We start from the raw sequence: 26,107 nt of genomic DNA, 5'->3' as shown, positions 1-26,107 counted from the left end.
CAAGTCACTACCTAAATCAGTCACACTTGGCTGCCTCAGAGAATTAGGGGGTGTTAAAGCCTACACTTGACATTCCTTCTGCAAGGCCCTACCCAGCGGCCTTTTAATACCTTAGTGGCGGTAAATCTTTTAACCTCAGCCTTGACCACTTACGCTTCCACACATGCCTCTGTGTTGACAAAGTCAATAGTCTATGAACAGAGAAATATTTATTAGGCACTTACTATGGATTTAGGTCTGTACAGAGCCTGGGGTTTGGGGTGTTGGGGGAGGGAGGGTTATAGGAAAAGAGAGAGGTGGTCATGCCATAAGGGCTTAAAACTTCAATGTGCAGAGAAGCACAACACAGTAGATCCACAAGCGATCAAAGTGGGTGGCGTGGACAGACTGCTGAGGGGAGCAGAGAAGCCACCCTGGTGGAGTGGAGGGCCTCTAGCCAGTCGCTTTTGACGGGAGCTCTATTCTCACTTCCTAAAGAATCCACGTCCTGGGACTTCCCTGGTGGTCCTGTGGCTAAGACTCCGAGCTCCTAATGCAGGAGGCTGGGGTTTGATCCCTGGGCAGGGAACCAGATCTGCATGCTACAACGAAGATGTGGCACAGCCAAATAGATAGATGAATATTAAAAAGAAAGAAAGAGTCCACGGCAGTTCCTCCAGGGAGTGAGGTCAGTAAGACAGGATGGCCCGATGTGGCAAACAGATCCACATTCTGTTCTCGGGGTCACAGAGAGTCAGCGTTTCCCCCTCATCTGAATGACTGTCCCACTTTTTCCTCTAACTTTTAATTTTCCAGTACAGGAAAGTGGAAAGACTTGTACAATAATATCATTAAACTCTTCACCTACATTCATCAACGCTGTCATAAGTATTTTATCTCCTTCCGTAGATATACATTTCCTCCCTCAGTTGGAAGTAAGCTGCAGATACCATCCCTAAACACTTGATGTAGATCAGCTTTCATAAATATTCTCCTACACAGCCCCGGTGTCACATTCCTTCTAAAGAAATTCAACATTGATATAAAGCTCATATTCATCTTTCCTAATTGTCCACACAATGACCTCTATTTGTAAATTAAAATGTAATCAAGGAAGGGCTTCCCTGGTAGTCCAGTGGCTCCAACTCTGGGCTCCCAATGTAGCTGGCCTAGGTTGGATCCCTGGTCAGGTAACTTATTAATAGATCCCACATGCTGCAACAAAGATCAGGCGCAGCCACATATATTAAAAAAAAAATATATATATATATATATATATAATGAAGGATTAGTCATTGCATTTGGGTGTCCTGTCTCTTACAACTCCTCCCATCTGTAACAGGACCCAGTTCCCTTTTGTTTCCCTTTCATCATCTTGACATTTTTGAAGAGTATAGGTCAGTCACTCTGGTGAATGACCCACGGTTTGGATTTGTCTGATGGTTTCCTCATGATAGAATTTATATTCTTTTTCTTAAAATAGTGGTGGTTTAAACATCTGTACCACAAAATTTACCATTTTAACCATGCTGATGTGTCAATTCAGTGGCATTAAATACATTCATAACAGGGCACAGCCATCACCACTGTGTTTCCAGAATGCTTTCATCATCTCAAACAGAAATTCCATACCCATTCAACACTAACTCCCAGCTCCTGGCAACTGTCATTCTACTTTCTGTCTCTGTGACTTTACCTTTCCTAGGGTCCCTCACATAAGTAGAATCATACAATATTTGTCCTTTTGTGACTGACATTTCACTTAGCATAATGTTTTCAATGTTGCAGCATGAGTCAGAATTCCCTTCCTTTTTAAGGCTGAGTAATATTCCATTGTATGTCTGGACCACGTTTTGTTTGTCCATTCATCTGTTGACAGACACCTTGGGTAGCCTCCAACTTCTGGCTGTTATGAACACTGTGGCTATGATCACTGGGACACAAGTATCTGTTGAGTCCCTGCTTTGAATCCTTTGGGGTTAGGATTGAAATTCCACCTGGGAGAGGAATTGCTGGATTATATGTGGCTCTGTTTCTCTTCTGGAGGGACTGCCTGACTGTTACCCACAGCAACTGCATCATTTTATATTCTCACCAGCTTGTGATTCTCCTGAGGCTTGAGATTTCATGATTTCTCCACATCCTTGCCGGAGAAGGCAATGGCAACCCACTCCAGTGCTCTTGCCTGGAGAATCCCAGGGACAGGGGAGCCTGGCGGGCTTCCGTCTATGGGGTCACACAGAGTCAGACATGACTGAAGCGACTTAGCAGCAGCAGCAGCAGCAGCAGCCACATCCTTGCTCTTTTTTGTATTTATTTTTTATAATAGTCATCCTACTGGGTAAGAGGTGGTATCTTTTTGCCATTTTGATCTGCAGTTCCCTAATGCCTAATAATTTTGAATGTCTTTTTATGTGCTTATTGACCATTTGTGTATCTTTTTTGGAGAAATGCCTATTCAAGTCATTTGTCCAGTTTTGAATCAGGTTGTTTGTTTTTGTTTGTCCTTTAGTGCATAAAAGTTCTTAATTTTGATGGAGTTGAAATTATCTATTTTCTTTATTACCTATTTGTTTGTGTTTTTGGTATCATATCTTGGAAAGTATTGCCACATCCAATGTCACAAAGATTTCCTTCTGTGTTTTCTTCTAAGAGTTCTATAGTTTTAGCTCTTAAGTTTAGGTCTTTGATCCATTCAGAGTTAATTTTTGTGTGTGGTATAAGGAAAGTGTCCAGTTTCATTCTTTTACATATAAGCATATCCACTTTTTCCAGTTTGCTGAAAATACTGCCCTCTCCCCATTGAATGGTCTCAGCACCTTTGTCAAAAATAAATTATTTCTGACTCTCTACTCCATTGGTCTATATGCTTGGTCTGTTCCATTTTAAGACATATATAGTTTCTTCCAATCTCCTTCTAATACTTGTATCCACTCCCTCAAAGAGGAGAATGAGGAGGAACAGTCTTAACCTCAAAGGAATTTAATGTTAGGGGGCCCTGGATTTGAATGCCAGCATGAGTACAACATTCTCAAGGTGCCCAATTTTCCGATAAGCATCCAAATTGTCAGTGTTGAGCAAGCTGTTTATTCTATCTGAATCCATCCACTTACTATCTTGGGCACAAACATTCTCTACATTTTTTTTCCCTGTTACCAAACTTAGAGGACCCAAATATGCTTCGAGTTATGTTGTTTTGAAATTCCACACAAAGGGGACGAGACTGGTGTTGTATGTGTGTTTAGCCTTTAACTCACAGAAGTAGGAGGATGACAACGAACCAGCAGTTATTTACTTTGTGTGGAGCGCTGTAACATTAAACCCATACTCGCGGTAGCATACAGTGCAGTTGGAGACGCACTGTGTGTGTGTGTGTGTGTGTGTGTGTGTGTGTCTTGAAGAGTACTTGGAGATGGGAGAGATTAAAATGGAAATAGTTGGGAAAATCTCCAAAGGTGGGGTCTTCAGGGGATTGGTAGAGGGGAAAAGTAAATTAAGATTCAGGGTAAAGGGCTTCCCTGGTGGCTCAGTGGTAAAGAATGTGCCTGCCAATGCAGGAGACATGGGTTCAGTCCCTGGGTTGGGAGGATGCCACGAAGCAACAAAGCCTGTGTGTCACAACTATTGAGCCTGTGCTCTAGAGCCCAGGAGCTGCAAGTCCTGAAGCCCATGTGCCCTGGAGCCCGAGCTCCTCAACAAGAGAAGCCATGGCAGTGGGAAGCCCATGCACTGCAGCTAGAGACCAGCCCCGACTCCCTGCAACTGGAGAAGAGCCCTCACAGCAACAAAGACCTAGCACAGCCAGAAATAAATGAATAAGTAAAATTAAAAAAAATTGGGAGTTGAAAAGTGGTCAGTATAACCAAAGAAGCAGACTCACAGATACAGAGAAAAACCTAATGGTTACCAGCGTGGAGGAGGGACAACATAGGCTGGGGGAGTGGTCGGCACAAGCGACTGGGTGTGCAGGAGGTTCGAGGGTGTATTGTACAACGTGGGGAATATAGCCAACACTTTGTAATCAGTGTAAATGGAAAGTAGCCTTTAAAGCCGTATACAAATAAAAAGTTATTTGAAAAAAAAAGATTCGAAGTTGAAAGTGAAGGATACTGGGTATTGCAAAGGCAGGAAGGAGTGAGCCCTCTGGAGACGTGAGAAGGGCAGCTGGACTAGATGGGCAGGTGTGTAGGAGAGAACTCGAGTGGGTGGCTAGGGGGTGCGGTACGCTAAGTTATGTAGGACTTTAAATAACCAGACAAAGGAATGTGCACTTGATTTATGTAGACAGCAGGTCACCCTTAAAAGTTCTTAAAAGGTGTGACTAATTTTTTGAATAGGAGTGTGGGGCCCCTTATAGGTAGGTTGGTCCAGAAGGGGATGTGGAGGAGATTACTGGAGAAGAGGAACTGATTTATTTCTCATAGGGCTTCTTTGGAAAGAAACGCAGTCCATCTCTGCCCCAAGTCCGACTCCAGGCTGAGGTGTATACACAGTCCCGCTTATTGAAATCTGCTGTTAGGAAACGCGCTGGACCTAAGATCCTATGACGCCTTGCCCACATTCAACCCAGCCCACTAGTCTTTTGTGTTAATGGCATAAAATTTCCACCGTCAGTTCTGCTGGCACCCTCCCAGATCGCCTCATCGCGGTGCCGTGCTCCCAGCACTTCCAAGCTACAGGCAGGGCTGTAATTTTACAGACTGAAGCAAGGAAGAAACAACAAAGTTTCTTCGTTTCTATAAAAGGTCAAGTTTTCTAAAGCTATTAGTGGGTCAGCTGAAACTTGTCTGTGTCGAGAAGGTGAAAATTGGGGGACCCTACAGCTGACCTTGAGAACCTTCTCCCCACTTGTCCCTCCCCCCACCTCCTCCCAGCTCCCTTCACGAGACGCTGAGCCTCAACGGGACCTGGAGCTTCCTCTTCATCCAATGCTTTCCCACAACAGCTGAGAACTACCTGGGACACACTCTAGGGGTTCAAGCCGCTCAGTCCCAGACAGGGAGGCTGAGTCTTGCCAGATGACATTCTGGGGGATCACAGGAAGATAGGCTAAGCAGGAAGTGTCCTGTGGGCTAGAATCAGGGAGATACAGGGACACTGGTGACCATTCCAGAGCGCAGAGCCGGATGATGGCATGGGGAGGGCCATTAGGCTGGCATCCCCCGTGGTCAGAGGCTGGCTGCGTTTTTACCCTCCCCTCCCTGCCTGGACACTCCCGGCTCTGGCATCTCTTTACATGGCTACCGTGTTTGGTTTTCAACCAGGACAAACAAAGAAAAGAGATTTGTTTTCCTGTCTGCTTCTGCTGAATGGAATCTCTGACTCTACTTACTGGTCATGCTTCAGACACCCTGGGGCTGGTTAGGACTTTAAACCCTGAGCACACTCAACTCCTAGCTTTACTGAATCCTTTTCCATGTCCTGAGCCTGGTACAAACTTCATCCACCCCCAATCTTCCTTCAATCAGTGGGTGATTCTGCAGCCAATTTCCTGGCTAATATTTCACCCACAAATTGCTATTTCAGCTGAACTCCCCTAACTTGAGCATCCTTACCAAATATTTTGGGCTTCCCATATATTCCCAAAATATAACCCACAATGCAGTTATGTTATCTTCAAATCTGCAAGCCTTTCTGCTATAATTCTGAAGTGGTGAAAAATCTCCTCTAATTTTAAAGGGCATAGAGTAAGCTCAGTCCCCTAAGGAGTATTGCAGAAATCTGGGGTTCTACCCTATTCATACTGAATTCCAGCCTTCCAGGAGTTTCAGTCAAAATGTCCTAGAAACCTTTGTGCTTTGGTGTTATTTTTTTCACCACCTTTCCCCCTTAACTGAAGATGGAATCAGAATGATTAAAAAGCATCACACACAACATGAGGAGTCTATATTTCCCACTTCTGCTCCCGGGGTCAGGAGGCAGAGGCGACTGTCAGGTGAGTAAATTTGCAGATGCCCACGCATGTCCAGAATATTCCCCAGGGGTCATTAGAGACTGCCCAGCGGGGGCGTGGGGGCCGGCCTTCCGTTTGGGGTTTCTTCCAGAACTTCTGTCCTGAGAGCATCCTGTTCTGTTATATAGATACCTGTGGCCGTCGCCAAATTGCTAGGCTGAGTACAGCAAGCGGTGCTCAAGGGCCTGGCGCTGGGTTAGAAATAGAAACAGAGCTGAAAAAAAAAAAAAGAAACAGAGCTGAAAGCCCCGGGCCCCAAGCCTGGGACAGGAGCTATGCTTCCTCCCCACCAGACCCACATTTGCCTCCCCTCCTCCTCCAGATCCCAGGCTTAACTCCTTCCTCGCTCAACGGTTGAAGGCATCCCTGTTTTCAGATGCACCCTGGATCTGGGCACCTACTTAAGCAGCAGCTCTTACCCGTCCAGAGCCTAAGGCATGAGGTCGACCCCCTCCTCCCACCCTCATGGGGGTGGGTGGCTCGGCAGCCGCCTGCCCAGGAGGGGAGAGGCTGAGCTGGGGTCTCAGGCGAGAGGGCCCGAGGCCCAGGCACACAGCCGCCCCCCACCCCAAGTGAGGGCACCTACAAAGGGGAGGGTCAGCGCCCCACTATGTTTAGAACCAGCTTTCCTGCTTGTGGAGGGCAGCGGGCCAGTCTGGTTATAATTATGACTGGAGAGTCACTTTCCTTCCAAAACTCTCCTTTCAGGTGTTAAAGCCTCACAGGCAGGTGCTCCATCTCCAGGAAGGGGCCTGGGAGGATTTGGTCTGGTTCAGTTTCCCTGAGCGGTGATCGAGGGGCCCGCAGGGCGCCAGGGACTGGGGTCTCGTTTCCATCACCTGGATGGTCAGTGGGTCTCAGCTTGTTTGTGGATGGACCAGGGAGACGGGCTGCTGCTCCCTGTGCAGACCTGTGCTGCCTTCATCCGGGTGGCACAGTGGCCAGCAGAGCCGGACGGCCTGGGTTCAAACCCTATCTTGCTACTTGTGTGACCTGCTTACTAGCTGTGTGACCTGTTTACCAGTTGTGTACCTGCTCACTAGTTGTGTGACTTCCTTACCAGCTGTGTGACCTGCTTCCTAGCTGTGTGAACTCCTCCCCAGCAGCACTGGCCTCATAGGGACATTGCGATGACGACAGTGTATAGGACAGGCCTGGTCTGCAGAACATGAGCGTCACCGTGATGATGTGTTCTCTTTCCTCATCAGTAAACTGACCCCTCAGTAAACAGTAAACCTCAGTAAACCTCTGAGGGGTCAGTAAACAGACCCCTCAGAGAGATGCTCAGAGCACATGCAGAAAGGGAAAACCCGCTCCCCACCTGCCCCCTGGGGAAAGGGCTGTGACACAGAGGCCAGTCAGAGGCTCGGGCCCAAGGTCACTTCTCCACCCTGAACAGGACACCAGCTTAGCCCGGGGTCAGAGCGAATTGTGGACAGGTCACGCCTGGCTATGATGTGGGGTCTGCACCCCTGCCCTGGTGACAGCTGCTTCTCACGCCAAGCAGCCAGCTGTCTGGTGTGAAAGAGGAGCCAGACAGACAGAACTTGGCCTTGCCGACTGACCAGGGCTCTGGCCAGGGTCTCTTGGGCAGCTGATGGGCTCCTGTTGCTGGGCCAGAAATCTGCCCCACAGATTCTGGCTCCACCTCTGGGCCTGGACCCACAGTCAGAGCCCAGGCTCTGGACTCACCACTGCCACCCCGTGTGTGTGTGTGTAGAGGGCCACAGCCGTGTCCCCCAAGTCTGCCCCACCTCTCCAGAATCCCCTTTCTCCTCTGGGCTTTTATAAGTGGAGTCTTCCTTGCTTTGTGTTGTCCATCCAAATCCTACCCACATCTGTCAAGTCCATGTCAATCTCACCTCCTCCAGGAAGCCCTCCCTGCCTGCCCAGCTCACACCACCAGTCTCATAGCCCTAAATTCCCTATTACCTGTGCCATTCGTTTGAAAATTAGAAATAGGCTTCATTACATTTCCCCCAATTTTCGAGCCCCTATTTGACAGCCAGGCCCTGGGTATGTGTTGGGGCAATCTCTAAAAGGAAAGAACAGGGCCATCTTCTATCAGGAAAATTAGACACTGAGGAATTCCCTGGTGGTCCAGTGGTTAGGACTCTGCCCTCTCACTGCCGAGGGCCCAGGTTCAATCCCTGGTTGGGGAGCTGAGATCCACAGGCCATGCAGTGTAGCCAAAACAAAAACATATCAAACAAACAAAAAAACTTATACTCTAAAGGGATGGCCTGGAAAACTTCCTCATGCCCTGTGTTTTCAGGTCTGATGTTATTATTTAACTTGGTAATAATAATAACAAACAATTGAGGGATTCTCATGTGTGCTGGCCCTGTACTAAGGACTTCACATGGCCTAGTTGATCTGCAGTAGCCCTCGTATATGGTTAAGTGTGATTGTCTTACAGATCAGGAAGCTAAGATGCTGAGTACCTTAGTCTCCTGATCTGTAAGACTGTTAGGTGATTGCCCAGTGTCAGTTCATGAGACAGCCATACGTGAACCAGGCAGCCGGACTCTGTTACGCTCATAACTGCTGTGCCATGATTTTCTTGGGTTTCACCTTCTCTGTTCAATAAGAGTGAAACCGGCGGAGGCAGGCGCCTTGCCTCATCCCTCCATGCAGCCCTGTAGCCCTCGGTGTACCTTGGCTGCTGTGAGCAGGAAGCCTGTACATGTCATGAGCACTCAGTGTCTGGGAAGCTGTGGCCAACAGGCCGAGCCTGCAGCGGAGAAGGGCTTGTCCACAGGTTCCTAGTCCTGGGGTGACGGAACTAGGAAAGGAGTCCAGGAGGCCAGGGCCCAGACACGCTCTGTACTGACCCTTAGCTCATACTGCCTTCTTGCACACCTGGTTCTCTCCCCCGGACCAGACCACGGAAGCATCCAGCTCGGCCTTAGGACTTTGTGTGACGAAGGCCCGCTGGGAACAGGCCCGGAAGCCGTAGTGACATCAGGTTAATGCTCACCAGGCCCAAAGAAACCCTAACACTGGGAACAACGTCCTGTCTTGAGAACAGACTCAGCCACCCCAGGTCTCCAGCCTCCAGTATCCTCGGGGTGTCTCACCAGAGCTGCCAAGTTATAGAGGGATTGTACGTCTGAGAACAGAGAGCACTTCAGGCAAGAAAATACCCGTCCTTATTCAAGGGGACAGGTTCTCTGATGTTAAATGAAAATCTGGCTCATACTCTAGCTATTCACTATCAGGTTATCTATTTCTTTCATATTCATTGATTGACTACTTGGTATAAGAAGCTATGTAAGCGCCAAGATTCTTGTGGCAAGAATACCGGAGTGGTTTGTCATTTCCTCCTCCAGTCAATCCTAAAGGAAATCAACCCTGAATATTCATTGGAAGGACTGATACTGAAGCTGAAGCACCAATACTTTGGCCACCTGATGTGAAGAGCCGACTTACTGGAAAAGAACCCGATGTTGGAAAATATTGAAGGCAAAAGGAGAAGTGGGTGGCAGAGGATGAGATGGTTAGACAGCATCACCAACTTAATGGGCATGAATCTGAGCAAACTCTAGGAGAAAGTGAAGGACAGAGGAGCCTGGTGTGCTGTAGTCCATGGGGGTCACAAAGAGTTGGACATGACTTAGTGACTGAACAACAACAACCTGTATTTATTTAAGCATCTTATTTCCTCCAGCAGACAGCTGGTTCTCTGAAAGCAGAACCCAAATCTCGTTCGTTCTTATATTTGCCCACATCCTAGTATAGCTCTGTGTTCCTCGTATCCTAGCATCCTGACCTGATTAGCACTCCATAAGTATTTATTGGATAAATTAAATTGTCTAAATCAAAGAATAAAATAATCCAGGGGGTGCAATTTGTATGTGGATCCCCCTGCCAATCTGCCCTCGAGGTGCTCCTGGCTTTACACAACCTGTAAAGATGTTTAGGCAATGATGCCATTAGGGTCCTAGAAGGCCCAGCAGGGTGAGACTGTGGAGAACAATGCGTCATTTGCACAGCTCACTGCAGAGGAAAAGGATGGGACCAGAGTTCAGGGTGGGGGAGAGGAAGGGCCGCAATAGAAATGAAGTTCATTCTTTGCAATGTTGTCCGACATCCTGGCATTTGGGGAATGTCCCTCCCCCGTGCAGTGTGAATCGTGCACCCTCACCAAGCCCAGCAGCCCAGATCCTCCCTGGTGGACCGGCTGGTTTCCTCCAAGCCCCTCCAGGCCTCCTGCCCCTCCCTCAACCCAGAGAGCATGATGGATGGAAACTAAGTCTGACAATGGGTGCTCCTGGGCCAACTGAGCATGGGCCCAGGTTCATAAGCGACCACTGGACCTTCAGATTCAGAGCAATGTCTTGTGTGGATGGAAGAAGCCCCTCCCTGATTTTGGCTCATTTATTCAGGGTCTTGAAGCACTGAGCGGGCTGTCTCAGCAGAACAAGTGTCTTCACCTGGATCTGAAGGCAAAAGGGGAGCTGTCCTGCGGAGTGGAGGTGGGAAGGGGCATGGGAGCTGGGGTCCTTCCTGGAGAAAAGACGTTCTTACTATTCCAGGGATCACAGCGCTACAGGTCCATAGTTTCAAGCATAGAAATGTATAAAAACAGCACTGTCGGGGGGTTCCTGGCTCTGGGGTGGATTCTGTTCCCAAGCCTCTGTCTTGGCTCCATTCACCTCCCACCAGCTGCCCAGAGAGCCCGGCTCCAGGGGAGGCCGGCACATGCGATACTCCATCTTGGAGCACGGGTCTGATGAGTCTCCCAAACCTAAGGAGCCTATAATAACCAGTTTGGGAAAGGGGACATTTCGAGGTCCTATTAATATCCTCTGAGGGACGTCTCTGGTGGTCCAGTGGCTAAGACTGTGTGCTTCCAAAGCAGGGGGACCCAGGTTTGATCCCTGGTCAGGGAACTAGATCCTGTATGCCACAACCAAGAGCATTCATGCCCCAACTAAGAGAGGTCATGTACCACAAGGAAGATGCCACAGGCTGCAAGTAGAGATCCCTCACGCCTCAACTAATCCAGGCCCAGACAAATAAACAAGTACATTTTTAAAATAAATAAATAAAATAAAAGTCCTCTGGGACTTTAGGGCTTGGATCTGTGGAAAACGAGAAGGTAAATGCAAGCGTATTGAAAGCAACCCGTGTGAGAGCAGGACCTCCTCACCCCGGGGTGGGGTGGCGGGGGATGGGGTGCCCACGGGGGCTCCCCCTGAGATGCTGAGAATCAACCCTGCACGGCTAGGTGCGGCTGCATACTCTCTGGAACAAGGGTCTGTAACCTTTATCAGATTCTTAATGGGCCTGTGACCTCCTGAAAAGTTAAACAAAACAACACAAGGCATTTTTCTAGAGGATAAAGGTGGGAAACCGGGCGTCGGGGGAATTCATAGGACATTCCAACCCCTCCCACTTCCCACGTGCTGCGGACATGTGCAGTGGGAAACAATGACAAATGTGGGGAAGTGACAGGTCGCCTTTTTAAAAAGACCGTCGCATGCGCAGCATCCTGAGGCTTCCCGGGTTTTCTTGCAGAAACTGTCCTCCTCCCCTCGCCTGTCCCCCTCCTTCCATCCTGTCCTCACTGCCACACACCACCTGGTCCAGTCTCTGTTCCCTGTACAGGGAGACCGAGGCCAGGAGGGGAGGGGCTCGGTTGTCAGGCTGGACTAGGAACCAGTCCAGGAGAGGCTGCGCACACCCTTCATCTCATCCTGCAGGAGCCAAACTCTTCCAGCCTGTACCTCTTGAACACTTCAGAAACTCTTCTGGGGACTTTCCTGGGGGTCTAGCTCCCAACGCAGGGGTGCCGGGTTCAATCCCTGGTCAAGAGAACTAGATCCCACCTGCCACAACTAAAGAGCCTACATGCCAAACTAAGACCTGGTGCAGCCAAAGAAATAAATATTTTTTTAAAAACACTCTTTTGGATTCCTCCAGGTAGTTGTAATTGTACTTTTAATGTCTTTGAGTGTCAGCTGCGTGCTGAGAGAAAGCTACAGGCCATTCAATAATCCTTTTAATACATCTTAAAATTACAGCAGCATCTCTGTGTGCTTGGAAAACAGCACAGCAGCTCTGTGTGAGGTGATCTATTTGTTCTGGAGACAATGCTTAGCGGGCATCGGGTTTTAAGGACACTGTATGGTAACCGAGGACCCTCCCCTCTCACAAAGCAGGACTCATTGGTCTAATTTCAGCTCTTCATGTAACAGATGAGGAAACTGTGGTTGAGAACCCAGGCTTCTCTCTGTCCTAAGAGGCCCCTTCCCTCACTCACTCACTACCTGAAATGGACGGGCTCGGGTAAGACCCGTCCTGGACTTTCCTGGGGGTCCAGCGGCTAAGGCTCAGCACTCCAGCGCAGGGGGCCGGGGTCCATCGCTGGTTGGGGAACTAGATCCCACAGGCCACAACTAAAGATACCCACGCCAGTGCAGCTAAATGAATATTTTAAATAAATAAAAAAGTCCCTCCCCCGCCTCTTTCTTTTTTCTTTTTGAAAAAAGCCTCTTTCCATGGCGACTTTCAGAACCACGTGGTACCACACTGGTTTTTCATTCCTTCCAAAGCATTTTCTCTTTGCCTGCCTTGTGTCTCTCCTGACTCCCACGTGAGAGTCTTAAACCCCAGTGAGCTCCTCGGAAGCGGGCGCCAAGTCTTAGACATATTCTGTCTCCCTCGCCCGCGGCGCCCGGCTCGAAGCTGGACACATCGTGGCCCGTAAACAAGGAGTTGCTGAATTAAATCCAACGGTCCTGGGAACAAATGTCCCCACTCCAGAGAGAAATGCCGTTCCGGCTTCCCTTCCCTCCAAAGACACTACAGGATCCTGTTCCCTGTCCCGTCCCCACAGGGCTCAAGAGCCTGCTGGCGTTTGTTTTTGTCAGAAAGAAACCTGACCTTTTTGAGGACCTCTTGTCTGTGGGCCCCTGGCTCTGCCTGGAGGGCATGAGACCTGCTTTTCTGCACCGGGTTGGGTGGCTCAGGAGTCCAGGCAGCGACGGCGGGTCAGGCAGAGCCCAGGGAGGTGTGGTCAGCTAGGTTCTCATCACTTCTCAGGGGCTCTTGTGAACCAAGTGTGTTTGCCTTCTGCTCCCCTGGGAGGCCAAGAGCCGCTTTTCCTCTGCAGACCAAGACGGGACGTCTGGGGTAAGAGGCAGTTCAGCTGCTGAGCCAACAGCCCTGTCTCCCCTGAGCCCATGCTCTGGCACTGCAGCTGGGCTGAGACGGCCCTCGGCTGTGGGGTGGTGCCCCATGGACCTCACTGGGTCCACCCAGTCTGCTAACAGAGGCCTGGCGGAGTCTTGAGCCAGCCACAGGCCTCTCTGAACCTCAGTTTCTCCATCTGTAAAGTGGAGGGGTTGGGCACCACTGCACACGGGATTCCTCCTGCAGTGACGTTCTGGAGCCTAAAACTGTGAGGCCTTCTCAACACCAACCCCACTGCTACCCCCACCCCGACAATGACCTCCCCAGGATCTCTTACCACAGTGCAGTCAGGGCAAAACCTTGGCATTCTCTGGCTAGGGGTTCCCATGCACTGGGACAGGCTTGTTGACAGAATAAGGCTGCTGCGATCCAGCACCCTAAAGAACTCAGCAGTGGTGGGGCATGTGGGGCCTTCCCTCAGGTGGACGTTGAATTAGTAGTTAGATCCTCAGGTTCCTCTGGAAAGCGCTTTATTCCTTTCAGACGACTGCAGCACGGTTACTCACTGAATAATTTTAATGATGATAACAGCTGGAATGTTGACCTCATGTCGACAGTTTATGAAATGATTTTACCTGTACTAACTCAACTTAAAATCCTCCTGACAACCTCGTGTAGAAGACAGGGCTTACAGGGGTTCCCATTTTGTAGGCCAGATGAATGGTCAGATTAACCCAAGTTACCCAACCAGAGTAACAGAGCTGACAGTGAGTATCCCAGTGGAAACCACAAGTTCCTGGAAGCCAAGTACAAACACACATCCCTTTATGGGACCTACCTGTGTCAGGGAGAAGTCAGGGGAGCATCTGATGAACCAAGCTCACTAATACATAAACTGTATGCAAACAACATGAGGGGTGGCCCTGGAGGCATTGCAGAAGGACATGGCGGCTCTCATTCTATCCCTTCCCCAGGTGGGAGTCAGAGAAGCAGAAAGAGGATATTGGGCTATTTCCTGGCTGCCCTGTTCTTCCTCCTGACAGTTTTTGTTGGGGAGAGAGGCCGTGGGGAGGGAAGGAGGGATCTGGGCTGGTGAAGGCTGGGAAAAGAGAAAGGAGCTCTTGTGACAGCTTTCTCAAAGCCACCCCCACCACAGGAAGTCAGGGAGGGAGGGAGGCTGGGCTGCGGCCCCTCCACGCTCCACCTACGTGCTCTGACTCTCCAGGGCTGGGTGCTGTGACCAAGCCTCCTACCTGCACACGGCAAAGTCTAATCTTTCTCTCCAGAAAAGACTTTGAAGATGGTGACCAAGTTAAACTATGTCATCACCTAAACTGGGAAAAGGAAAACAAGGTGACCCTTAAGAAGGTGACACAAGGACTTCACTAGAGGCCCAGTGGCTAAGAATCCACCTGCCACTACAGGGGACATGGTTCGACTCCTGGTCCGGGAGGATCCCACATGACTGAGGCAGCAGAACCCGTGCACCACAACGGCTGAAGCCCCCTGCGCTGCAGCTACCGAAGCCTGTGCACCCAGAGGCCATGCTCCGCAGCAAGAGAAGCCACAGCGTTGAGAATCCCGTGCATCACTACTAGAGAGTAGCCCCTGCTCGCCGCAACCAGAGTAAGCCCACGCAGCACCAAGGGCCCGGCACAGCCACAAAACGAAGACAGACATTTTAAAAGGTGACGCAAGACCTCCACACCCACAGCATGTCCCGTCTGGAGCAGGAGGTCAGTGACCCCGGAGCGGCCCTTCCGCATCTGTCTACACTGTCCCCAGGCCCAGGAGGAAGTCAGCTGCTCTGCGGCAGGAAGGGCCCTGGGTCAGGCAGGGAAGGCCACTCGCCTGGGCCATTCAAGCAAGACCTACTGACCAGAATCCATAGGGTGACCGCAGGACTAACATAGACAACATTTCTCAGAAAAGAAAACCACTGTGCTTGCCCTTCCTGAAGGCCGACACTTTAACATTATCTCACTTAATCCTCTAAATATCTCCGTAAGAAGGAACTCTTCTGCACCTCATTTTACAGTGGGTAAAGGTCAAGGTCACTAGCCCAGGGCAGAGCCAGGGTTCATACTTATAGAGGATGACCCCAGAGCCTGAACTACTGCCCAGAGCACAGTGCTGCCTCCACGTGGTGGGGGGACTTTGACTTGCAACGCCAGAGGAGCGCCCAGAGTCGGGGACAGCAGGGCTTGGTGGTGACCGAGGCCGCCCGCTGGACAGCAGTGGCTTCAGGTGGACTTAGGAGGCAGAAGCCAGTTCCTAGGAAGAAGGGCCTGGCTCTGCCACCCCACGGTGGTCGCCCACCTTCTGCGGCTCAACAGAGAGAGCTGGTGAGGAAATCAGAACATCCTGCTTGGGGAGCACGTGAGGAGCCGAGAACCCGTCGACACCATGGGGGTGGGGGACACCCTGCGAGCCTCCGCCTGCAGCCACCTACTGGGAGACTCAGGGACCTGGGAGAAAACCCCCAGGGCCAGGTTAGTCCTTTCATCTCGAGGAGCCTGAGAGCTTTACTGAAAGCCCTTAATGACACGGGAAGGCAGGGCACAAGGACTGTACTTGGGCAGGACTGGGGGCTCTGCAGCTGGTGTGAGGACAGGTCTGGAGGCCAAGGAATGCTGGGCGGTGGGAACGGGGGTCAGGTGCTAGACTGGGCTTCTCAGCTCAGCAGGGCTTTGACTCCAAGGGGACGAGGCGGGGAGCCTGTGCCAGTATACGCTGGTCCCCAGCTTCTTTCTTCTGATGCCATCGAGGCAGGTACCAGCCTTCCCGATAACCCCTCCCTAGGTCAGGGGACCCAGGACAACAGCAGCAGGGACCACACTCTTACGGAAAAACAGGCAGCTTGAAAGCTGCGAGTGCCAGAGACTTGGCACGTTCACTGGGAAGGTGAATGTCCAGGTATTTTCAATCCTTTATCCGCATAACCAGGGATTCCTATCTTCAGAAGAGGTCACCGAAGAGGCTGCTGCACAAAAGGGTGCTCCATGGGGACACATCTTAAAGGTATGAGGAAGGAGGGCGCCATGCGGTTTCCCCACAGTGTTCAAAAGTCGTGTTTCTAATTTAGACGCTGGGGGACAGGCTCACCTCATAATCAAGAGGCCCCAATCTATTTGGGGATGGGGGGAGTGGGTTTCTTGGTGCAACTGTAACACTATTGTTGTTGTTTGCTCTGGGACAGAATGTACACGTTCACTGTCCTAAAGAGACACACGGATGCCTTTTCAATATTCCATCCCTGGAAACTTTGTGTTGCTATCAACTGAGGATCCGGGCTTCCCAGGCAGTGCTCGTGGTAAAGAATCCGCCTGCCAATGCAGGAGACGTAAGAGATGTGGGTTAGATCCCTGGGTCAAGAGGATCCTCTGGAGGAGGGAATGGCAACTCACTCCGGTATTCTTGCCTGGAGAATCCCACGCAAGGAGGAGCCTGGTGGGCTACAGTCCACAAGGTCGCAAAGAGTCAGACACGACCGAAGCTACTGAGCAGGCACACACCCAAGGGTCTAGGGTCAGGCCCTTGAACCCACGCACACTCCTCTCCTGTGCAGCCCATAATCAATCAGTAGAATGAGTGGCACTGTGAGGCACAAACCAGAGGAGGTTAGTAATCTGTAGGAGCACTACCCAGCTGCTCAATGCAGCGTGACACAGTTGGCCCCAATGACCAGGTCATCGTCATGGCCTCTGTTTCTTGCGGCCTTCCTCAGGCCCCCACTCCTGGAGAAGCCCAAGTTTGCTCCTAGAGCTGTTCTGCCTATAGGACTCTGCCCCCATCCCGGCCAGGTAGCCACTCAGGATGGCGGTGTGGTTCTGGGTTTCCACATCCAGAAATCTGCCTGAACCAGTCCCTCATCTTCCTGAGATCTTCCTCTGTTCTTGGAAATTCTCATTACCTTTTGTAACCAGTTTGCCTCTAGCACATCGTGTTAAAAGAGCTCTCTGTAGCCTTTTACCCCAGACAGAGTCCGCTGGGAGGGACAATCCGTGTCTCAGACAGTGGTCCTCACTTTTCAACCCTGTCCTTCCCGTGCTTCCTACACCCACACCACCTCTCTGTCAATCAGCAGGGCCTGCTCTTGCATGTCTGTGGATCTGGAATCAGATACAGGAAGTCCTGTGGGGCACGCTTCCTGTGTTCTGGGAGCATGCAGCCCACAGGTGGCCCTCTGCCCTACCAATGGGACATGCTTTCCGGGGGCGGGGGTTGCGGTGAACCCGATGCTCTGGGAGGATTGAGAAAAAGGGAGAAATTTAGCCCACGAGGCTGAGGAAGGCTTCCCAGCTGAACTGGGCTCCGGGGGGTAAATGGAGTTTCTTCAAGTAGAGCAAAGAACAGGAACAGCTTCTGAAAGGGTAGGGTCAGTCCTTTAAAAAAATCATGCTCCTTTCGATAAATATAGGTTTCCATTGGGTTTCGCTGGAGGTGCAGTGGCTGGGAATCTGCCTGCCAATGCAGGGGACACAAGTTCAATCCCTGGTCCAGGAAGATCCCACATGCTGCGGGGCAACTAAGCCTGTGCTCCACAACTTCTGAACCTGTGCTCTAGATCCTGCGCTCCACAGCAAGAGAAGCCACAGCAGTGAGAAGCCCACTCACCGCAACTAGAGAGCAGCCAGCACAGCAATGAAGACCAAAGGAAGAAAAAAAAATATATATATATATATATATGTTCTCATTTATCACTCTGACTCCTGAGATTCCGATGTCCCTTCCTCATGAGACCTGCATCTCTCCTTTGAGAATCACTTGTTGAAGTCCGTCTAGTCAAAGCTATGGTCTTTCCAGTAGTCACGTATGGATGTGAGAGTTGGACCATGAAGAAGGCTGAATGCTGAAAAATTGACGCTTTTGAACTGTGGTGTTGGAGAAGACTCTTCAGAGTCCCTTGGACAGCAAGGAGATCAAACCAGTCAATCCTAAAGGAAATCAACCCTGAATATTCATTGGAAGGACTGATGCTGAAGCTGAAGCCCCAATACTTTGGTCACCTGATGTGAAGAGTTGACTTATTGGAAAAGACCCTGATGCTGGGAAAGATTGAGGGCAGGAGGAGAAGGGGGCAACAGAAGATGAGATGGTTGGATGGCATCATCGACTCAATAGACATGAGTTTGAGCAAACTCCCAGGAGATAGTGAAGGACAGGGAAGCCTGGTGTGCCGCAGTCCATGGGGTTGCAAAGAGTTGGACACAACTGAGTGACTGAACAACACTGAAATGGGAGACAACTAGAGACTGTCATTTCTATCATCACAGTGAAACCAGAGGGTTCTTCCACACATTTACACGTGCATGCGCGTGCACAAACACATACACACACACAGACACACACACACACACACACCAGCACTGTCTAAACCTCCTGCTCTCTTAAGCTGTAGGGAGGAAGTGCCTCTTCCCCTCACTCGGGTGCAGAACAGGAAGTTCTTGAGCGGATTGCAGAAGTTGCTGTGATAACACGATAACACAGAGTTCTGTACAGAGGTGGTTCCAGGGCTGCGGTTCTGGCAGCGCCATGAGGGCTGCTCACCTGGGGGGCTAAAGTGACTTCCTGCAGGCACGGGGCCCATCCTGCCACCGTGATGGGAGCAGCGAATCCAGCAGTGAGGCTGTGCGGGGCGCCTACTGCATGCAGGGCACATGCCATATGGGGGGAGGTTGTGCCCGCTGGCCCTCCTCTCAGCCGCCAGCCTGACCTTCTCTTCACCCATGCACTTCCGGCTCACTGGTCGGTCCTTACATGACGGGTGTGAGGCTTGGCTGGCATTGGTGGATGGATGTGTCAGGAGTGACGGTGCACAAGGGGGCTTTGTGGCTGAGCAGATGCCACTTTGGGCAAGAAAGGAGCCAGGGGTGACGCCAGTTCCCAGGCAGCACTGATTCAGTGCCTGTCCGGCTGGGACAGGGCAGGGGGTGGATAAAAATGCCTGCAGGAGCAGGACCTGGGGATGGACCCCGTAGCTCTCGGTCACAATGATGCCCAGGGGAGATCTGCTGACACGGAGCTGGGCCGGAGGTCCACTTGGGGCCTCACCTACATGGCTCCGACTGAACTGAGCATCCGTCCACATTCAAACATCATTTTCCCCGTTTTAAAAAATGGGACACTAACTGCCTTGCTGAATGTGGCCAGCAAAGGTGAGGTCTGTGCTCCCTGGTCCCTGTGTCCTTCCACACCTACAAGTGGACACACCTCCCTGTGTGTAGTGACCCTGCCGTGCACACTGTGTGGCCTGAATCCACAGGATCGCCTACTCCACATACAGTGCAAGGAAACTGGAAGTCATCAAGGGATGGAGACGAGCCGGGTGTTACACGGGCCAGCGGGGACGACAGGCATGGAGAGTACCGATGCCTCTGCTCCCGGCCTCAGCCCACTGCCTCCGGCTCGGCTGGCTAACACCATTCAGGCCAGAAGCATTAGTGGACAGGAGCTGTCTTGGCCCCCTGTCCACCAGGGGCTCTGGAGCCAGACTGCCTGGGTTTGAGTCCCAGTTCAGCCACTCACAAGCTGTGTGACCTTGTCACAGCACTTTATGCCTCAGTTTTCTCATCTGAATAACAGGAACCAAGACTGTATTTCGGCTCACAAGGAAGTCCTGGCACTCAGGGAGCACGCAGCCCGTGTCCATGGCTCCTTGAGGCTGACATCAGGCCTCTACGGCTGCCGTGTCTACGCAGGTGGTGACCACAACAAGCACGTACAGGGCAGCCATCTGCTGAGGACAGAGTTTGTTGTTTCCGAGGGTGAGATTCCTACAGGTGTTCTAAGGACCTGGGGCTCTACTATGCAAACACTGGGAGGGTTTGAGTGTTTCTTGGGTAGAGCCGGACAAGGACTGATACAGCGCCGTCTGGCTGGTGGACAGTGGAAAGCCTGCCCGGTAGCTCCAGACGAGGCAGGCACCTAGGATGACACCCTCTATCCACTCGCACTGAGGGTTCACATGGGACTCCAGCTTCCCCTGAGCACATCGCCTTCTCCTTTAAAAATCTTTAAAATCCCAGCTGTATGTCAGATTTGCCCAGTACTGGAAAATCAACAGAACCCCTAGCACAAAAAAGGTGGCTGAAAGCTAAAAGGATTGGAGCCAGGAAAACCGTGTGCAAGGCTGCCCTGCTCCCGCCAAGATGGAAAGGGATCCCCTGCCCCCGTAGGGGGACCCAGCCCCCCCTCATTCCTAAACCCCTCCCCCGCCCTGCCATCCCACGGGGCTGAAGAGGCACTTAGGAGTTGCTCATTCAGGGCACGTCCTCCTGACCCGCTTCCTGAGCGCTGGGCCAGGATGCCCGCCCACTCTGCTGAGAAGGTGGCCTAGCCAACATCTCCCCCGACCCCACCCCATCAGACGTCACCCCAGGTGCTGAGCCAGCCTGTCACTCACTCATAGCCAGCTGCCACACCTGAGAGGTGGTTTTCTTCATGGTTTCCCATGCTGACACCTGGTCTGACTAACCCGACAGGTTCCTGGAGTGGAGTTGAAACCCGTTTTCTGGTACAGACGTGCTTTCTGCCTTGTCTCTGTAATTAGATGCTGAGCCGCCATGCGCCATGGTCCTAGGAATGCTTCCCTAGATTGTCATCCCAAGTGTTCTCAGCCCCGCCAACATCCTCACCATCACCACCTACAGAACACCTCACAGAGGACCCATTATGGGGTTAGGTATTTTACATACTATCTTTAATCCGCCCAACCTTGCAAGGTCAATCTACTAGGACCGTGCTGTCATCTGGGAATCTTGTTAAAATGCAGATCCTGTTGAGTGGGTCTCGGGGAGGGTTGTAAGCCTGCATCTCTAGCAGGCTCCTGGGTGATGCTGATGGTGCTGGTTCCAACTCTGAGGAGCAGAGGTATCAAGAGGAACATTTTGGTTGCAAGAGACTAAAATCTTGCGTGAACTGGTTAAGCAGGAAGAGGAACTCGATACAAAGAGGTCAAGTGTCTCATAAGGCCAGCTATGGATGAACACTGAGCCTTGGGAAGACGAGAAGCTGGGGAGGACTCTCCCAGCCTCTTTTTTTTTTTTTTGGTGTTGGGGTGGGGGTACACACTGCATTGCATGCAGGATCTTAGTTTCCTGACCAGGGATCGAACCCGTGCCCACTGCAGTGGAAGTGTGGAATCTTACCACTGGACCACCGTGGAAGCCCCTCTCCCGGCCTCCAGACTCTGCTTTCTCCGTGCACCCACTTCCTGGCTTCATTCTTCCTCTATCCCTTCCCTCTTTCCCCTCTGCTCTGGTTAGTGCCAAGTAGCTCTCCCCACTGTGGATTCCACATCTTCGTCCTTGATCTACTATTTGTTTTGATCATGCATACCTTCCAGGGACATCCTAAGAGGGTGAGCAAAGGAAGTAAAACTTTTGCTACTAACATAACTGAAAATGTCTATGCACTTGATTGACAGTCTGCCTGAGTATAGAAATTTAGCTTCCAGAGTGGCTGCTGAGATGACCCAGACCACTTCACTTCTCTGTCCTTTATTCGTCTGGTCTCAAAGTGTTCAGATTCTTCTCTGGCCTCTTGTGCTCTCAAGGTTCACAGGGATGTATCCTGGGATGGGTCTCTCTTGTTTCATTATCCTGGGCACTTAAGGAGTCCTTCTGACCTGGAAATTTACATTCTTTTGCTCTTAAAAAAAAAAGAAAGTCATTAATTGTGTATTTGGTTATTTCTTTCCTTCTCTTCTCTTTGTTCAGTCTTTCAGAAGCTCCTGTTACTAGGATGCTGCATCTTTTAACCAGATCCTTTAAACTTATTTTCTGTATCTAATTTTCCCTCTCACTTTGTTTTACTTTCTGTGAGATTTCATAAACCTCGTTTCTCGTTTTCTCAAGTTGAGTTTTAAATACTTATATTTCATATTTTTAATTCCTAAGAGTTCACTCTCTCTCTTTTTTTTTTTTTGTTTCTGGACTATTACTTCTTTTAATAGGATACTGTTCTTATTTCATTGATGTAATGCTTCTCTTCTGTCTCCAGAGATATTGCTTTCCTTTTTTGAACTTTTAAAATTTTTATATTCTTAATTCTTTTCTCTGAGTTTCTGATTTCTCTATCATGGTCTCTTTCATGTAACTTTATGTTAAAGGATGAATGCAGCACTAAACAGTTTACTGGAAGGGGAACTATGTGGTGACGTAGAGAAGCCCTCTTCATTGTACCTTTCTTAACCTTTGAATTCTGAGTTGTATTAGCAGAAAGACTATTCAAAAAACAAAAGTTTTTAGAGTTTTAGCTTCATGTGCTGAGTATGGCTCGTCCATTGAAGAACTTCACTGTAGGTAAACAGAAAAGAAAGTGAAAGTGAAGTCGCTCAGTCGTGTCCAACTCTTTGCGACCCCATGGACTGTAGCCTACTAGGTTGCTCCATCCATGGGATTCTCCAGGCAAGAATACTGGAGTGGGTTGCCATTTCCTTCTCTAGGAGACCTTCCCAACCCAGGGATTGAACCCGGGTCTCTCGCACTGTAGGCAGATGCTTTAACGTCTGAGCCACCAATAGAGGGAACTTCTAAATGTCACTGTTTAAGAATCTTCTCTCTGGGTCATCAAGTATTTTCTGATGAGAATTTTCTGGATTCCTGCCTGGGGACAGATGCTGGCGGAGGGTATACACCTAGCTGATAGTTTTCTCAAACGAGGGTGGAAGGAAGGCTGAATAGCCCACTGTTAAGAACACAGACATTCAACCAGGTACTTCAACCCTCTCCCAACTACACACCACTGACCTGTCAGCCTCTAGAACATGCTTCTCAACCAATCTGTGCTGGGCACTGATGGATAATCTTCCAATCTGGCAGCACCGACAGTGGTCCTACAGTACATGATGGTACACGTGATCCACCACTACATGTGACTCATGGTAGGAGGTCAATCATCCAGACCAGCCTGTATCCTGTTCAGCAAGATGAGGCCACTGCGCAGGCACCTGAATGTGGAGGCAACTTCAAATTTCGCTAAAAATTCTAAACACTCTTTATTTTTTTTGTACATCTGTACCTTACTGGGGCTAGTAACAAAGTCTGTGGACCTAAACCAGTTCACAACCACACTCTAAGAGCGCTGCCCTGGAAAAGAACAAATCTCTTACCTGGGGAAGGAGCTGCCCCCCAGCTGAGAAGGGAAGGGGGAGGAAATCTGGAGGGTTCAGTCAGTTTAGTTCAGTTCAGTCACTCAGTCATGTCCGACTCTTAGCGACCCCATGAATTGCAGCACACCAGGCCTCCCTGTCCATCACCAACTCCCAGAGTTTACCCAAACTCATGTCCATTGAGTCAGTGATGCCATCCAACCATCTCATCCTCTGTTGTCCCCTTCTCCTCCTGCCTTCAATCTTTCCCAGCATCAGGGGCTTTTCCAATGAGTCGGTTCTTTGCATCAGGTGGCCAAAGTATTGGAGTTTCAGCTTCAACATCAGTCCTTCCAATGAACACCCAGGACTGATCTCCTTTAGGATGGACTGGTTGGATCTCCTTGCAGTCCAAGGGACTCTCAAGAGTCTTCTCCAACACCACAGTTCAAAAGCATCAATTCTTCGGTGCTCAGCTTTCTTTATAGTCCAACTCTCACATCCATACACGACTACTGGAAAAACCATAGCCTTGACTAGACAGACCTTTGTTGGCAAAGTAATGTCTCTGCTTTTTAATATGCTGTCTAGGTTGGTCATAACTTTCCTTCCAAGGAGTAAGCGTCTTTTAATTTCATGGCTGCAGTCACCATCTGCAGTGATTTTGGAGCCCAAAAAAATAAAGTCAGCCACTGTTTCCACAGTTTCCCCATCTATTTGCCATGAAGTGATGGGACCAGATACCATGATCTTAGTTTTTTGAATGTTGAACTTTAAGCCAACTTTTTCACTCTCTTCTTTCATTTTCATCAAGAGGCTCTTTAGTTCTTCCTCACTTTCTGCCATAAGGGTGGTGTCATCTGCATATCTGAGGTTATTGATATTTCTCCCGGCAATCTTGATTCCAGCTTGTGCTTCCTCCAGCCCAGTGTTTCGCATGATGTACTCTGCATATAAGTTAAATAAGCAGGGTGACAATATACAGCCTTGACACACTCCTTTTCCTATTTGGAACCAGTCTGTTGTTCCATGTCCAGTTCTAACTGTTGCTCCCTGACCTGCATACAGATTTCTCAAGAGGCAGGTCAGGTGGTCTGGTATTCCCATCTCGGCTGAACTGCTCTGTAAACAGACCTGCGGCCCATCCCCCACCTCAGCACTGCATATCACTACCACTTGCCTTGGTACCCTGTGTTTCCAAATTTAGTGCCTTCCTGGATGGCTCTGTCCCTTTATTGGGTCCTTTCTGAAGGCACCAGGACACAGCTTCTACTGCTCGACTGAATTGTGTACGCCTCCTTTTTCTTGTTTCTGCTCCCAGTCTCTTTCTCCTTGTAGTTTAAGCATTTAAAAATACCTTTACTGCTGCTAAGAGTGCAATGCTCCCCACATTGGTTTACAGATTTAAGGGACCCCTATCAATGTCTCACCCAATTTCTTGGCAGAGTTGATTCTAAAATTCATATGGAATTTCAAAGGGCCCAGGCTAGCCAAAATGATCTTGAAAAAATGGAACAAGTTTGGAGAACTCATATCTGCCAACTTCAAAACGTACAACAAAGCTACAGTAATTGAGTAGTCATGTGTGATAGTGGCCTACAGATAGACATATGGGTCAGTGGAATAGAATTGAGAGTTCAGAAATAAGCCCTCAGCTCTTTGATCAATGGGTCTTCAACAGTGGTGCCAGGACCACTGTTCAGTGGCAGGGGGTTTGGGGCGGCGGTGTGGGGAATACTCTTTTCAGTAAGTGTTGCTGGAATGACTAGATACCCACATGCAAAAGAATGAAGTTGAACCCCTACCTCACACCATACACAAAAACTAACTCAAAACGCATCATAGACCTAAGTGTAAGAGCTAAAATTTGAAAACTCTTAGAAAAACTATAAGAGCAAATCTTGGACTGAGAGGATTCCATATATGCAGGGCAACCAGTCTGCGTGCCACAACTGCTGAGCCTGCACTCTAGAGGCCAGGGTCTGCAACTACGGAAGCTCACGTACCTAGAACCCATGCACCACAACGAGAGAAGCCGCCACGATGAGAAGCCCGCGCACTGCAACGAGAGAGTAACCCCTGCTTGCCACAACCACAGAAAAGCCCAAGCGCAGCAACGAAGACCCAGCACAGCCACAAATATAAACAAATAATTTAAAAATAAATTAATTAATTAAATCAGAATTTTAAAAAGAAAGTGAAAAAAGAACTGACACAGTGCAAGAAAATATTTGCAGATCATATACTTGATGAGAAACTGGTATGCAGAATATTTTTTTAAAAACTTTTATAACCTATAATAAAAAGACAAATAACTCAATATTTAAATGGGCAAAAGATCTAAATAGACCTTTTTTTTCCCTCAAACAAGATACACAACAAGCACACCAAAAAATGCTCAACAGCATTAGCCATTAGGGAAAAACAAACTGAAACCATAATGAAATACTACTTCATATTCACTGTGAAGTGTCAGTCGCTCAGTCAGGTCTGACTCTTTGCAACCCCAGGGACTGTAGCCCGCCATGCTCCTCTGTCCATTGGGATTCTCCAGGCAAGAATACTGGAGTGGGTTGCCATTTCCTTCTCCAGGACTCACAGGGAGGCTATTATCAGAAAGACATAATAACAGTCGTTAAGGATGTGGAGAAACTGGAACCACACATACTACTGGTGAGAATGTGAAACACTTTCCAAACCAGCCACTTTGGAAAACAGTCTGGCAGCTCCTCAGAATGTTAAACACAGACCATACAACCCAGAAATTCTACTCCTAGGTCTACACATCCACACAGTGAATGAGTGTAAAGCAATGTCATTCACAACAGCTAAAACGTGTAGACAACTCAAATGTTCATTATCTGAAGAACAGACAAATAAAATGTGGCCATATTGCGTACTATTGCTCAACAGTGAAAAAGAAATGAAGCATTGATACATGC

The 26,107-nt window shown here is 49.6% G+C and overlaps 1 protein-coding gene, 1 long non-coding RNA gene and 1 other non-coding gene across 8 annotated transcripts in view; 2 read left to right on the top strand and 1 right to left on the bottom strand.

Moving 5' to 3' along the window:
• The window catches only part of NINJ2 (ninjurin 2), a 72,438-nt gene that overhangs the window by 18,332 nt on the left and 27,999 nt on the right, over nucleotides 1–26,107 (top strand). The window lies entirely within an intron of this gene.
• The window catches only part of LOC147372983 (uncharacterized), a 39,366-nt gene continuing 19,105 nt past the window's right edge, over nucleotides 5,847–26,107 (bottom strand). For 4 of the 5 annotated variants that reach the window (XR_015164428.1, XR_015164429.1, XR_015164430.1 and 1 more), the window contains one exon: nucleotides 22,145–24,112. This is a non-coding gene — a long non-coding RNA (uncharacterized LOC147372983). Of the gene's footprint in view, nucleotides 6,147–22,144; nucleotides 24,113–26,107 lie in introns of those variants that run through there. The other variant, XR_015164431.1, reaches the window with a different exon arrangement.
• Nucleotides 8,022–8,094, top strand: TRNAE-CUC (transfer RNA glutamic acid (anticodon CUC)). Its single transcript has one exon. It is a non-coding gene; the product is annotated as a tRNA-Glu (tRNA).

This window comes from Bos grunniens, chromosome 5 (genome assembly GCF_055505025.1).
Source record: "Bos grunniens cultivar Pamir isolate PY7600 chromosome 5, Bosgru_T2T1.0, whole genome shotgun sequence".
NCBI classification, from domain to species: domain Eukaryota; kingdom Metazoa; phylum Chordata; class Mammalia; order Artiodactyla; family Bovidae; genus Bos; species Bos grunniens.
The sequence above is the reverse complement of the archived record's forward strand: the minus strand, read 5'-3'. Positions and strand labels throughout refer to the sequence as shown.